Source organism: Stegostoma tigrinum, chromosome 1, assembly GCF_030684315.1.
Source record: "Stegostoma tigrinum isolate sSteTig4 chromosome 1, sSteTig4.hap1, whole genome shotgun sequence".
Classification (NCBI taxonomy): Eukaryota; Metazoa; Chordata; class Chondrichthyes; order Orectolobiformes; family Stegostomatidae; genus Stegostoma; species Stegostoma tigrinum.
In genome coordinates this window covers 78,917,729-78,933,541 of record NC_081354.1, presented here as the reverse complement: position 1 = coordinate 78,933,541, position 15,813 = coordinate 78,917,729, and positions in this window count along the sequence as shown.

The following is a 15,813-nucleotide window of genomic DNA, read 5'->3' as shown; positions in this document are numbered from 1 at the left end:
TGATGGGCATGTAGACTGGGAAATTTTAGAAACCAACAAGGACTAAAAAGATAATAAAATGTGAGGCTGGATGAACACAGCAGGCCAAGCAGCATCTCAGGAGCACAAAAGCTGACGTTTCGGGCCTAGACCCTTCATCAGAGAGGGGGATGGGGAGAGGGAACTGGAATAAATAGGGAGAGAGGGGGAGGCGGACCGAAGATGGAGAGTAAAGAAGATAGGTGGAGAGAGTATAGGTGGGGAGGTAGGGAGGGAATAGGTCAGTCCAGGGAAGACGGACAGGTCAAGGAGGTGGGATGAGGTTAGTAGGTAGATGGGGGTACGGCTTGGGGTGGGAGGAAGGGATGGGTGAGAGGAAGAACCGGTTAGGGAGGCAGAGACAGGTTGGACTGGTTTTGGGATGCAGTGGGTGGGGGGGGAAGAGCTGGGCTGGTTGTGTGGTGCGGTGGGGGGAGGAGACGAACTGGGCTGGTTTAGGGATGCAGTAGGGGAAGGGTAGATTTTGAAACTGGTGAAGTCCACATTGATACCATTAGGCTGCAGGGTTCCCAGGCGGAATATGAGGTGCTGTTCCTGCAACCTTCGGGTGGCATCATTGTGGCAGTGCAGGAGGCCCATGATGGACATGTCATCTAGAGAATGGGAGGGGTAGTGGAAATGGTTTGCGACTGGGAGGTGCAGTTGTTTGTTGCGAACTGAGCGGAGGTGTTCTGCAAAGCGGTCTCCAAGCCTCCGCTTGGTTTCCCCAATGTAGAGGGAGCCGCACCAGGTACAATGGATGCAGTATACCACATTGGCAGATGTGCAGGTGAACCTCTACTTAATGTGGAATGTCATCTTGGGGCCTGGGATAGGGGTGAGGGAGGAGGTGTGGGGGCAAGTGTGGCATTTCCTGCGGTTGCAGGGGAAGGTGCTGGGTGTGGTGGGGTTGGAGGGCAGTGTGGAGCGAACAAGGGAGTCACGGAGAGAGTGGTCTCTCCGGAAAGCAGACAGGGGTGGGGATGGAAAAATGTCTTGGGTGGTGGGGTCGGATTGTAAATGGCGAAAGTGTCGGAGGATGATGCGTTGTATCCGGAGGTTGGCAGGGTGGTGTGTGAGAATGAGGGGGATCCTCTTAGGGCGGCTGTGGCGGGGGCGGGGTGTGAGGGATGTGTTGCGGGAAGTACAGGAGACACGGTCAAGGGCGTTCTCGATCACTGTGGGGGGAAAGTTGCGGTCCTTAAATCTCTCTCCCACCTAACCTCAAGGACTAAAAAGAAATGGGGAAATGAAGAATATGAAAGAGAACTAGCAAGAATTATAAAAATGGGGAGTCAAAATCTCAACATATGTATATGAAGGAAGAGAGTGACGAAGTGCTGAACCAGTGCTCCTAAATTATTTTTCAGTGTGAGCTAATTTTAAGACTTTAGCATTTAAGTGATCACATACACCAAAAAAAGCAACAATAAAGCAGTATGGTAACATTTGGCATAAAATTTGTAAAATTTGTTTATTATAAATCAAGATATAATATATCATATAAATATGAAATATTAATCTCATTTTTGGAGAAATTTATAAAAATATTATTGTATATTCTTAAGTAGTTAGAGCCAAGATCTTCCTATTCCCTGGTGACAGAAAACTTAATGAAACCACTTAAAGCTTGATTCCCAGACACACACTACCTCTCCTATCAGCAAGTACACAGTAATCAGCACCTCTTTGTGCACACAGTAATCGTTTTTTCTCCTTCTCAACACAGTTCTCAGCTCCTACGCTCTCTACCTTCCCCTACACATGTGCAATAATGAGCCCCTCTCTTCCCCACAGTCAAAAATCCATCTTCTAATATCATCACCAGCCCACCAACACTACATCATCACAGAATTGCCAAGCTGGAGTATTTGACCTAGAGTCAGAAGAATAAAAGCAAAAGCGAGTATTAATTGTGAAATGTATTTTAATACATCCCATCGTAGGATAGTCCAGTATGCAATTTATTCATGCAAAAATGTACTTCTAATCTCAGTTCTTGTCCTCAATATTTCTCTTTAAACTCAAATTTATTCTTTGTTTCTGACAAATGGAGTCATAGAATTAGGTTGGCTGACTCATACAATTGATCACAATTTAGGTTGAAATTATGATCAATGAATCACCTCATGTTTATCAATGCAATTCCCCTCATTTTGCTGGCCTTTGTTTACTGATTGCATGAGATTGACCAATAAAATTTAAGCTTCACAAGTCGTAAAGAAAAGGTAAGTTGAATATCATAATTACAATTGTTAAGGCAATTCAGTATATCCTTCTTGTATTGGAATTATATGCGAACTAATTACTTTAATCCAACTGTCCAAAACCTCCCACATCTCCGCCCCTCCAATCCCAACCTATTCTTTTCACATTCCTTTCAATATCTGAAGTGCTCAACTAAATTCTGCTAAACCTTGTTAGAGTATAAAATGTATTACCAGAAGAAGCTAATCAGGCTTTTCTACACAAAAAAGAAGTAAAATTTGAAACTGTCACTCACTTTCCCAGGTTAACCGCACATCCTCCCAGATTTTTTTCCACACTTAGTTGCTGCACATTTGCTCACTTCTGCTTGGACCAAACAAGAAATAAATTTTAGGAAATATCACCATTGTCCCATTGGACCATAGACTACTGTCTCAGGTGATAAAGAGGTAATGAGTTTACCTACAATAAGAAGTCCAAAGTTTACTCAGCACTCTCTGATTAAATGGTGCTTTGGACTCCATCAAGCAGCCAGTAGTTCCAAGGCTAATCACCTCTCCACAGTCAGCATTGCAATAATGGAGAGGAAGGAGTCACTGACCGTAAAGCTGCATTTGTATTCACTTGAGGAATAGTGGGCAATAGTTGGAGAACCCGTATCATGAAGGAATGGCTCATGGTCAATGTGTCAAGTATGCCTTTAAGCGAAATACTCATGACATCATCATTATATCGTGTCATGGCATGTGACCTGAGGATATAAAGTTCTCATATTCCATCTTACATTAGGTCACTTGAATATCCTTTGTTGTAACATGTAGCTGAAATTAGCTCTTACACTTAGGTGCCTAAGGAATGTAGAGTTAATGTAGTGAATAGCTGTTGAGTTTTTCAGTGTCACAATATCCACTGCTAGTTTCCTAAGTTACCAGAGGTAATATAAAGGAATTGAAAATCCAAGAAAAATATGCTGTTGGAGGCAAACTCAAAACTGGATAACAACAGTATTCATATATAGAATATTCCACTATTAAGGTTGCAGGTAGTTCATTGAAAGTTCATTAAAGACCACTGAGACACAGCTGTGGACAATAGTAAATTCAGACAAAGGAAGGGTTTCTCAGTGTTAGGCAGCATCAGTTTATGTGAGTAATGACAATTATACAGCTTAGTAAACAGGGTATTAACCACCAAGAAAACTGAGCTCATTTCCTTTTGATAGAATGTAAGTTTTTCTCGCTATCAAAAAAATTTCTAAGGTTACCTTAATTAATAAAAAGTAAGTGGCTGAAGTACCTTAAATGGAACAGATGGCTTGTATAATGCAATTTGGAAAGCTGGAAGGCTAGAATGCTCAGCCTCCAATAATTGATACACAAATAACTGTTTTGCAAAGTTTTCATTCTTGAGGAATAAGCAATTTTAGTTGGCACTGACAAAGTCAGGGACACACAACAAAGTGTTATTGTGGAGTTTTTAAAAGCAGAATCATGGATAACACAAGCCTCGTGATGAAATGGTCATCCAGTAACACATTTAGTAAATTACAAATGCTAAAACAATGTGTGCAGTTCTACCTTACAGATCAGGCGATGATGCTAAGCGAAGAATTCATGCTTAACATTTTCAAGTAGGGACTTCCCAGACCTAGCACTACCTGTTATTCCATGATTAGAAATGTTCAAAAAGATCTGCATGTTTGTCAAATAACAAGGTTAAGAAATAAGCTCAGGATTAACAGACATCCAAATCATGTTACACTGTAATATGAGTTTGTTGGCCAGTTGATTGGAAGAAGCCACAAAAAAGACGAGTGTGACTTTTCCAAAGAGAGGCTCATTGACTTAATCATTATGTTTCACCAGCTAAATTCTTTCCAGATGATCTTTTTGTGCAAGTAAAAGTGCCATGCCATTAATGCATAACTTCAGGATGGGCTCAAGAAAGAAGTCTAAGCAGCACGACAACAACAATTACCTTCTCGAGGTGCAGTCAACATATTGCTACTTTTAGTAAAATGCTCCAAACGAACAAAATCTGTAGCAGATGCAGATGGTTGCATCTATTCAAAGTTTACCAGATTTTCTAGACATCTGAAGACACCAAGAGACTTTGGAAGCAGATTTTTCTGCATATACACATCCAGACCAACAAAATAACATACCACCACCATGCTTGCAGTGGTTAGTGAAGCGGTAAGTAGGTGCACAAACTCAAATACAATGACATTCATAATCAGTCAAGTGAAAGGCAATTTCAGAAGATTGTCAGACTTTACATTTTGTTCACTGCATGAACTATGTCATTGGTATTTTTATGAAAACAGATTATAACTCAAAATTACTGACAGATATATTCAAATATAAGTACAACATTTGCTTTTTAAAAGAAAAACAAATACTAAAGATGGCATGGAATGTAAAGTCAGTGACTGTCTGAAATCCTTCTGTGATTCACACTGAGTCCCAAACAGAAATATGGAATGTCACAATGGAGGAGCATCAAAGGAATTTCAGAAAGAAACACATCAAAGGGAGAGATGTCATTCAAAAAAACTGAGCAGTGATCTCCTGTTGCTTATATCCTGGATTGTCAAGATGATGAGTTGAAAGAAAGATAGTTCTGAGTGAAACTACAAGAAAGGTACTTAAACACCAAGTTCAACCCTGGTCTCTATGATAGTCAGCTAGGGAATGCTTGCTTGGGGTTCAAGACTTTCACTTTACTGCACTTCCTATGTAGTAAACAGAAACAAAGTATTTCTCTGCCTCCAATTGCTGAAAACAAGCTGTTAGCAAAGCCACTGTTGAAGGAAACTAGAAAACCTCCTGCCAGCTAACCACAAAATCAAGAATCTCCAAACAAACAATCAACTACCAAACCAATAAAAAAGTTGGAATATATCACAAACTATTTGTTAGTTACAGCAAAAGCTAAGATTGAATTTTATGTTTTTTTTTTGTAACTTTTGCTTTTTAAGTTTACCCTTTGATTTCTAATTTATGAGAAAGTATGTCATGCATGATTATCTTTTATAATCACCCTTTTCATAACTCAAGAATGCATGGTTAAACCCAGGACAGATACATTTTTTGAAGTGAACGCATAGCAACTTGTAACTCGAAATCTGGCTCAAAATCCTGTCATCTGTGCAAGCCAACCATTCTAACACGGACAATGATATTATAAGATAATAAGAAATAAGAACAGGAGTAGGACATTTGTCTTCTTGATGCTTGGCGCTCTGCTTGGTGTTTAACCACCTTTCTTCGAGATTCCTGGAAGGGTAAAAACAACCATGCCTTTTGCCCTTTCTTTCAACTCACCCTGACAATAATCTAGAATACAAACCATGGGAGATCACAGTTCAGCTTTTTGTAAGGCGTCTCTCCCTTTGGCTCGTTTCTGTTGTTTTGACACTCTTCAGGTACAACATTTCACAATTCCTCTTGGGATTCTGTAATCCACACAAGGATTTCAGACAGTCATTGAACTTATATTCTCTGCTCTCTTTAGACTAGTATATACTTTCTTCTTTTAAAAAGCATATGCTGTGCTTTCATTTGAATATATCTGCCTGTAATTTGGGGCTACAATCTGTTTCCATGAGAATATCATTGACTTGGTTGCATGCAGCTAACAAGATAGAAAGTCTGACAATCCTCTGAAATTGCCTTTCACTTGACTGATTCTGAATGTCATTGTCTTTAAGTTTGTGCATCTGCTTATCACTTCCTGTTGCTGCAAGCATTGTGGTGCTATTTCATTTTGTTCGTCACTTGTACTTTGTTTGAGGGTCAAACTTGGCTTTTGGGCAAGTATATGCAGGAAAATGGCTGATCCAACATTCCTCATGTCCACCTTCCCACCCTTTCACTGTAATCCTTGATTTCCCTACTGAGGAGGAATCAATTGATCTCAACCTTAAATAGTCACAAGCCATTGGCTCTGATATTCACACTTCTCACACCTTTTGGCAAGAAATTTTCCATTAAAACAGTTCACAAGGTATGACAAATGATATGCACAAACTGATACATGAGTCAGAGGGCAGATGAGAGTCATCACAGTGGAATTGTGGAGGCATTGCCACTGTCATCATGACTTCAACAGGTCAGAGAGAGTTAATACAGTGTGGAGCTGGAGGAACACAGCAGGTCAGGCGGCATCAGCGGAACAGGAAAGTTGATATTTCAGGTTTACATCCGACATCAGGTCTTGATAAAGGGTTTTAACCTGAAACATCAACTTTCCTGCTCCTTTGATGCTGCCTGACATGCTGAGTTCCTCCAGCTCCATACTGTATTGATTCTGAATCAAATATCTGTGTTCCTGCTATCTCCCAGCAGGTCAGTCAGAACCTGGTGTCAAGGTGTGGTTAAACCCAAAACACTGCACGGGTGTTCGCTACTCTCCCTCCTCCCCTAACCAAAAAAAAAAGACTGTGAGATGGAAGACTGGCAAGTTAAAGGTATACAAGGGAGTAGGCATTAAAAGAGTGGGCCAGTGTTAGAGTGGAAGTGCTGGGGCCTCTGCTTGAGAGGTTTCGGCATGCGGAGCCTGAGCAGGGGTACAGGTAAGAGCACATAAGGGCTCTTTAACTCTACTTTCTTTCTGTATAGACTGAAGGCAGTAGGGGTGGCAGTTAAGGCAGTGGCATGCTCTTTTTGCAAGATGTGCGAGATCAGGGAGACTTCCAGTGTCCTACTGGCTACATCTGTGAGAAGTGCACCCAGCTGCAGGTCCTGACAGACTAAGTTAGGGAACTGGAGATGGAGCTGGAGCTGGATGCACTCAGGATCATCCAGGGTGCAGAGAACATCATTAATAAGAGCTATGGTGAAGTAGTCACTCCTAAGATGCAGGCTGCCGGTAGCTGGGCGACCACCAGAAAAGGTAAAGTTGGGGGATGGGGAGCAGTGGTGAGAAGGCAGATAGTCCAAAGTTCCCCTCTGACCATTCTCCTCAATAACAAATATACCACTTTGGATAATGTTGGGGGATGGCCTTTCAGGGGCTAGCAGCAGCTGTGACCGGCTCTGAGGTTCAGAGGGAAAGGGTACAGTCAGACAGAACAACACCAATAGGAGGCTCAATGTGAGGAGGATAGACAGGAGATTCTGTGGCTGCAGAAGAGACACTAGGATGGCGTGTTGTTTTCCAGGTGCCAGGGTCAAGGCTGTCTCTTAGCAGTTGCAGAGCATCCTGAAGGGGAAGTGTGAACAGCCACGGATCATTGTGCACAGTGGTACAAATGACATAGGCAGATAAAGGGATGGGGTCCTGCGAAATGAATATAGTGAATAAGCTAAGAAGTTAAAAAGCAGGACATCAAGGGTAGTGATTTCCCAGTGAGAATAGAAATAGAAAGACCAGCCAGATGAATATATGGCTGAGGAGCTGGTGTAAGGGGCAGAGTTTTCAGTTCTTGAGTCATTAGGTCTCTTCTAGGTTAGAAATGACCTGTACAAGAGGGATAGGTTGCACTTGAGCTGGAGGGAATCCAATATCTTGCAGGGAGATTTGCTTGTGTTACCTGCGAGGGTTTAAACTAATTTGTCAGGGGGTATGAGACTCCAACTAAGAGAGCGGCCATTGAGAAGTCAGAGAAAAACACATTAGCCATCAAGAGCAAACTTACTATTTGGTACAACCAGGGGCACAATAAAGGAAGAGAAAAGACTTCTGGTTTAAAGTGCATTTATTTCAATGCGTGAAGCCTGACTGGTAAGGCAGATGAGCTCAGAGCATGGATTGGCTCTGAGGACTGGGATATTACAGGCATATCAAAAACATGGCCGAGAGAAGGGCTGGATTGGCAGTTTAATGTTCCAGGATACAGAAGCTACAGGCATGAAGCTACAAGTATAAGTAAGCGAGGAGGGGGAGTTGCCCTTTCAATAAGGGGGGCATAACAACTGTGCTTTGAGAGGATATTCTGAAGGGGTCAAGTAAGACCATATGATTGGAAGTTAGAAGCAAGAAGGGAGTGGTCACTCTGTTGGGACTGTATTATAAATCCCCAAATAGTCAATGGGTACTAGAGGCGCAGATGTGCAGAGAGGTTGCAAATACCTGTAGGAATAACAGAGTAGCATTGGTTGGAGATTTTAATTTCCTCTGTATTGACTGGGCCACTCAGAGTGTATAAGGTCTGGACAGGGTGGAACTTGTCAAATGTGTCCAAGGAAGTTTCCTAGATCAATATGTAAAGGGCCCTACTTGGGAGGGTGCAACACTGGACCTACTCTTAGGAAATGAGGTCAGGCAAGTGACTAAAGTGTCAGTTGGAGAGTACTTTAGGTCCACTGACCATAACTCTCTTAGTTTTAAAATAGTTATGGAAAAAGATAGGACAGGTTCAAAGGTTAAGGTGCTAAACCAGAGCAGGGATAATTTGTGGCCATGAGGCAGGATCTATCAGAAGTCGATTGGGTGAGTCTGTTTGAAGAAAAAGGAGCAATAGGCAAATGTTTAAAAGTGTGATATCAAGAGTCCAGGAATTGTATTTCCCCTGTTAGGGTGAAGGGAAAAGCTGGTGGGTTTAGGGATCCCTGGCTGATGAAGGATATTGAGGTTTTGGTCAGGAAAAAGAAGAAGGCATACATTGGGTTTAAGCTATCAGGTACAAGTGAATCCCTACATGACTATAAAGGAAACCAGAAGAGCAAGAAGCGGGTATGAGATGGATCTGGCAGATAAAGTTAAAGATAATCCCAAGAGGTTCTAAACCATATTAAGAATAAGATGGCAACGAGGGAGAGAATAGGTCCCCGTAAAAATCAGCACGGCTGTCTGTGTGTGGAGCGGCAGGAGATGGGGGAGGATTTTAATGAATATTTCTCCTCAGTGATTACTGAGGAGAGAAGCACGGATGCTAAGGAAATAAGGGAAATAAGTGGGGATGTTTTGGACTGCATACACATTACTAGAGAGGAAGTGTTTGCAGCCTTGAAGTGTATAAATTCCCTGAACCTTATCAAGTCCATCCTCGGATGTTGTGGGAGGCTAGGGAAGAAATTGTAGTGGCCCTTGCAGAGATTTTTACTCCATCTTTAGCCACTGGTGAAGTTCCGGAAGACTGGAAGGTGTCTAATGTTGTTCCATTGTTTAAGAAAGGTAGCAAAGACAAGCCAGGGAACCACAGGCCAGTGAGCCTGACATTACTGTTAGGCAAGTTATTGGCCAGGATACTGAAGGACAGAGTCAACCAACATTTGGATAGTCAAGGTCTGACTAGGTATAGCCACATGGATTTGTGCATGGGAAGTCATGTCTGACAAATATTTCCAAGTTTTTTGAAGAGGTAACCAAGACGATAGATGAGGATAGGGCAGTGGATGTTGTCTATATGGACTTTAGTAATGTCTTTGACAACATTCTGCATGGCAGCCTAGCCATGAAGGTTAGGTCACATGGGATCCATGGAAAGCTAGCTAATTGGATTCAAAATTAGCTCAATGGTTGGAAACAGAGCGTGATGGTTGAAGGTTGTTTCTCAGACTGGAGGCCTGTGACTGGTGGTGTACCACTGGGGTCGGTGCTGGTACCCTTGTTAATTACATAAATGACCTGGATATGAATGTATAAGGCATGATTAGTAAGTTTGTGGATGATACAAATTAGAAGGTGCCATTGATAGCGAGGAAATAATCAAAAATTATAAAGGGATCTTGATCAGATGGGGAAGTAGGTTGAGGATAGGCAGATGCAATTCAATACAGATAAATGTGAGGTGTTGCACTTTAGAAAGTCAAACCAGAGAGGGCTTATTCCACAAATGATAAGGTCCTGTGGAACAGAGAGCCCTAGGAGTACAAATACATAGTTCATTGAAAACAGCATCACAGGTAGGCAGGGTGGTGAAGAAATCACTCAGCATGCTGGCATTCATCAGTCAAGGCTTTGCGTATAGAAGTTGGAATGTTATGTTACAGTTGTATAAGTCATTGGTGAGCCATCACTTGGAGTATTGTGTATAGTTTTGGTCATCTTATTACAGGAAAGACATAGTTAAACTGGAAAGTGTGCAAAGAAGATTTACAATTGTGTTGCCAGAACATAGGGAAAGATTGGCCAGGATAGGACTTTATTCCTTGGAATGAAGGAGAATGAGGGGTGGCCTTATTGAGGTGTACAAAATCATGAAGGGCATAGACAGGATGAATATATAAAGTCTTTTTCCCAGGAATGGGGAATTAAAAATTCAAGATCTTAGGGGTAATGTGAGCGGGCATAGATTTAAGAAGGATCTGAGGCGCAACTTCTTTACGCAGAAAATGGTGCATATATGGAATGGGCTGCCAGAGAAAGTTATTGAGGCAGGTACAGTAGCAACATTTATAAAAACATTTGGATAGGTACAAGGAAGAGAAGGGTTTAGAGGGATATGGACCAAATGTGGGCAATTGGAATTAGCTGAGTTGGCATCATGGTCAGCATAGACCAGTTTGGGCCAAAGGGCCTGTTTCCATGCTGTATTACTCTATGACTCTATAACTGCTAATGAATGCAGTCCCAGGCGAAGAGTTTCTACTTGGCAGAAGCAAGAATATGACTATGAAGTGAGATATCAGCAGGTAACAGTGCGATTACATGTGATGTGCTGAGGAGATTATATAACCCACATAAGGCCCAGAATGTACCTCCTCATCTACATGTTGATGTTCCAGACTGCAAAATTGAAGATGTGTACACTTTGGCCAAAACCAATGTGAACAGTTACAATGGCACCACATTCACAATCAGTTCTTAAACCACCAATGGTCAGTAGCAGTGTATGTGCCTTTAACAAGATTAACTGCAAAAATTTAACAAAGCGCCTTAGGCAGAACCAGTGAAACTCATGACTACTAAGATCTAAAAGGACAAGGGCAACAGATACATGGGAACACCATCACCTGCAAGTTCTCCTCCAAGCTACTCACCAATCTGACATGGAAAAAATGTTACCTTTCTTTCAATGTCATTGAATCAAAAGCTGGGATGTCCCTCCCAAGTGACATTGTGAACCTATCTTTAGTAAATAGATTTATGCTGTTCATAATGCAGTTCACCACCAGCTTTTCAAGGGCAACTAGAGATGTGCAATAAATCCCTGTCAGCACCACCCATGTTCTGACTTTTTTAAAAAATCAGTAACTAGCAGACAAGTAACTAAAGACTTGCAAAAGATTACTGTGTGGGGATGACCAATCTGTATTAAAGAATTACCATTTTTATTTATTCATGGGATATGGACATTGCTATTCGAGCCAGCATTTATTTAGTTCCTTGCTAATTGCCCTTTCTGTGGTGATGAGCCACCTTCTTGAACCACTGCAATCCATCATGGGAACGTACACTCACAGTGCCAGTATGAAACAATTTCCTCTGGTGATCGCCAGGTAAAGTGACCATGTGACCACCACCGGTCACCTATAGTACCAAAGTAGGACTGCAGGGCATTTTGTAATGTGCATCCGATCACTCTGATCACTCTTCTCGTTTTCACTCATGAGTCAAAGACAAGGAAAGGCAGCTGAACAGACCAGGGAATAGCTAAGGACCTCAGAAGATTCACCATTCTTTCTTTCCAACACCCTCCATCAATGCAGATCTTTTTATTTCATTCACAGAAAGTGGAATGCAAATGACTAGGCCAGCATTTATTGCCCATCTCTAATTGATCTGGAGGAGATGGTGGTGGGCTGACCATATGAATGAATTATGTCTTGTTTTTGGGAGGGATTTGGTACACAGTCACCCATACACCCACAGTACTATTAGAAAGTGACTTCCAGGGTTTTGACTTAGCAACAGAGAAGAAATTGTAATTTGATTTCAGGTTAAGATGGTGTTTGCTTGGAATGAATCTTGCACGTGGTGGTATTACTATTTCCTTGTCTTTCTAGCTGGTAGAGGTCACAGGTTTGGAGGATCCTGTCAGAGATTCCTTGGTGAATTACTGCATTGGATCATGTAGGTGGTACACACTGCTGCCACTGTGCTTTGGTGGTGAAGGGGTGAACATGGAAGTTGATGGTTGGTGCGTAGAGTATCAAGAGGGTTTCTTTATCATGGATGGCATCAAACGCCTTAAGTGTCATAAGAGCTGCGATCATCCAGGTATGCATCATCTGAGGAGATTAATTCATTTTGGCTATACAAAGATAAATTTGATATATCAATACAAGTCACTTTCAAAAGCAAACAAGTATCATGTCCATGTTACACCACAGACACATTGGATTCAATACACAAGTCTGTGTAGTGGCAAGGGCTGAATTAGATTACTCAATGACTTATGAGCATACCAAATGATTAACCCCAGTACCAAAAGGAACCTCAACATCAACATGATGTTTCATCCACTCTTCGGACAAAAGTAGCAACAGGCTTATTCGCGATACATTGTGAAGACATCTTTGTCATGGATTACTTCCCCAAATTTTTCCATTCTTCAATAACTTAGCAAGATAAAGAACATGATAATTGCTGAAGCAACGAGTTTGACTTTGTTTCAAAATCCATAAAGTGGACTGCTCGGTAGACCCATTGTTTGACCCATTGTTTCTGCCTAATCCTACCACACAGAACTCATCTATTCCTGCCTCGTCAATTTTTTTCACTTCTTGTCCAGTCCCTTCCCACTTGGCATTCGCAATTCCTCTGCCGCTTGATGTCAGTTTCAGAATTTCCAGTTCATGGTCTCCTGTCACTTCCTCTTTACCATGTAAGTGCAATCCATTTACAGATCTATCCCCCATCAGGATGGTCTCAAGGCTGTCCACTTATTCGTGGAAAAAAAGGCCAGAATGACCCCATCCTCCACCAGCCTCCTCTGCCTGCCTGAGCTCACCATGAACAAATTCTCCTTTAACTTCCCTCACTTTCTTCAGGTCAAAATTGTGGCTATGGGTACCCACATGGGCCCCAATCATGTCTGTCTCTTTGTTACATATGCGGAACATCCCTTGTTCCAGTCCTGCTCCGGTATGTTAGTAATATCACTGGTGCTGCTTCACTCTTTACCTGGAATTGGAAAAAATGTTTTCCAATTTTACTTTCAACTTCCACCCTGCTCTCAACTTCATCTGTTCTACCTCTGACTCCTCCGTACCCTTCCTCATCATTCCTGTTTCCAGTTCTGGGATGGGCTGGCCATCAATATCTACTAAACCTCCACTTATGCACACAGTTACCTTGACCATACATCTTCTTACCCTGTTTCCTGTAAAGACTCTATTCCATTCTCCCAGGTCCTCCATCTTCATCACTATTCCAATGATGCCAGCTTTCTTCCCAAATGTTGACATTTTCCTCACCTGAGGATTCCCCACCTCTGTCGTTGACAGGGCCTTCAGCAGTGTCCAACCTATCTCCCATACTTCATCCCTCACCTCTTCTCTTCCCTCCCACAATAGCAGACAGGTTCCCCAGTCCTCACATACCACACCACCAAACATCCACATCCAAAGGATTATTAGCTGCCATTTCTGCCACCTCCAGCGGGATACCACTACCAGACATATATTCCTTTTCCTTCTCTTATCAGACTTCTGCAGGAATCAATTCGTCTGGGGCACCCGGGTCCGTCCCTCCTCCAGTCCCAACACATCCATCCTTATGGCACCTTCCCATGCAATCACAGAAAGTGTAAGTCCTGCCCAATTACTTGCACCCTTCTCATTACACGCATGAAGACACACCTTCCAGGTGAGACAGCAATTTACCTGCACATCACTCAATCTATACTCAGTGTGGTCACCCCTACACTGGGGAGGCAAAAGGCAGAATGGGCAATTGCTTTGCAGAACACCTACATTATGTTTGCAAAAATGACTCTATGCCTCCAGCTATCTGCCACTTCAACACATTATTGTGTTCCCTAGCCAAGCTCCAGCAAAGCTCAGTGCAAGCTAGAAGACAGCATTTCATTTTCCTTTTGGGGACCTTGCAGCCTTCAGCACTTAATATCGAGTTCAATAATTTTAGGGTCCGAACACCTTTTCCTATGTCCTTACCATAACCCTCACACACCAGGCCTTGTCATCACATCCCACAAACGACCCATTGTCAGCCACTAATGGTCCCCATTAACAGCTACTGATTCTCTGAGCTAACCTTTACACATTCCTTTGTTGGTCCATTTATTTTTCTGCCTCTCTAGGTTCCATCTCCATCTATCGGACTTAACATAGGAATTGCCACATCAGATAAAACACCCTGTTGCGGGTAATTCAGAACAGGAATCAGCTGGTATATTAATACATGGAAATGATGAACTAGCAGAAATTTCCTGCAAATACTGTGTATCTGCCTTTCTAGTGGAAGACACAAAAGCATTCCAAGAATGGTAGAAAATTAAGAGGGAAAAATGAGTTTTGAACTTCTAAACAATCATGACTGCTACACAAAAGATATTTGGAAAACTAATGGAACTAAATACTGGCATATTCCCTGTCCTGAGGCCTGCATGCTAGGATCTTAAAAAGGGATTATAAAGCTAATGGAGGCATTTGTTGCAATCTTGCAACATTCTTTAGATTTTGGAAAGCCCCAGTTGATTTGAAAACCAAAAACATTATTTGTTCTGTTCAAGAAAGGTGAGAGAAATAAAATGGTAACTTTAGACCAGTTACACTAACATCTATCCCAGGAAGAGTAGTGGAATTAAGTTGTTGTTTCAGACCATAAGGAATAGGAACAGGAGTGAGCCAGTTGACTCCTTGAGTTTGTTCTGCCGTTCAACAGGATCATGATGGAACTGACACTCCTCACATCCACTTTCCTACATTTTCCTCAAGTTTCTTGATTCCCCTATCAGTCAATAATCTATGTATCTCAGCCTTAAATATAGACAAGAACTCTGCACTTACTCTCTCCAAAGACTGGATATCAACATTAAAGGAATGAGAAATTTCATTCTACTACAAATTAAAGTATTACCCATTTCAACATAATATAAAATTTGGAACTATGTTGATATCTGGAAATGTCAATTTAGCGTTCATACTAAATTACCATAAAATTGCAATTTGGAAAATTTAGGACTTCTTCACCAAACATTGTCTGTAAACTACTTACCCAATTTCTTTTAAATTGATTAAGTCAAATAAATGATGATTAAAAAAAAACATTTTACAGACTCTCAATACAGGGCCGAACAGGATCATTCAAGAGTTTACTTTCAATACTGAGAATACTGAATATCTTTTAAAAAGAATTGCAGAATTTAAAGAGCATTTCACAACAAATTCAAAGTACCTAATGATAATTTTTAAAAATAACAATGAAAAGATTATACTTTTTAATATGCTTATATTGTCTGTTAAACCTATCATGATTTTTCTCCATGCATTCTTAGCCAATGACTGTCTAAAGTTGTGTTATAAGGTAGAATTTAATGCTCCTTGCTGGCCAAAAATTGGCCAATGCCTAAAGTTGCGGCTACATTTCTGAAAATTGTTATTTTTAAGCAAAATTATAACCAGTTACAGAGAAGCTGTTGTTAGGTCCTGTTTGGTCTTTTGCTCAGGAGAAACATTTAGGTATTACATTTACATGTTGAAACACTTCAAACAACTTGTAAAATATAAAATTCAA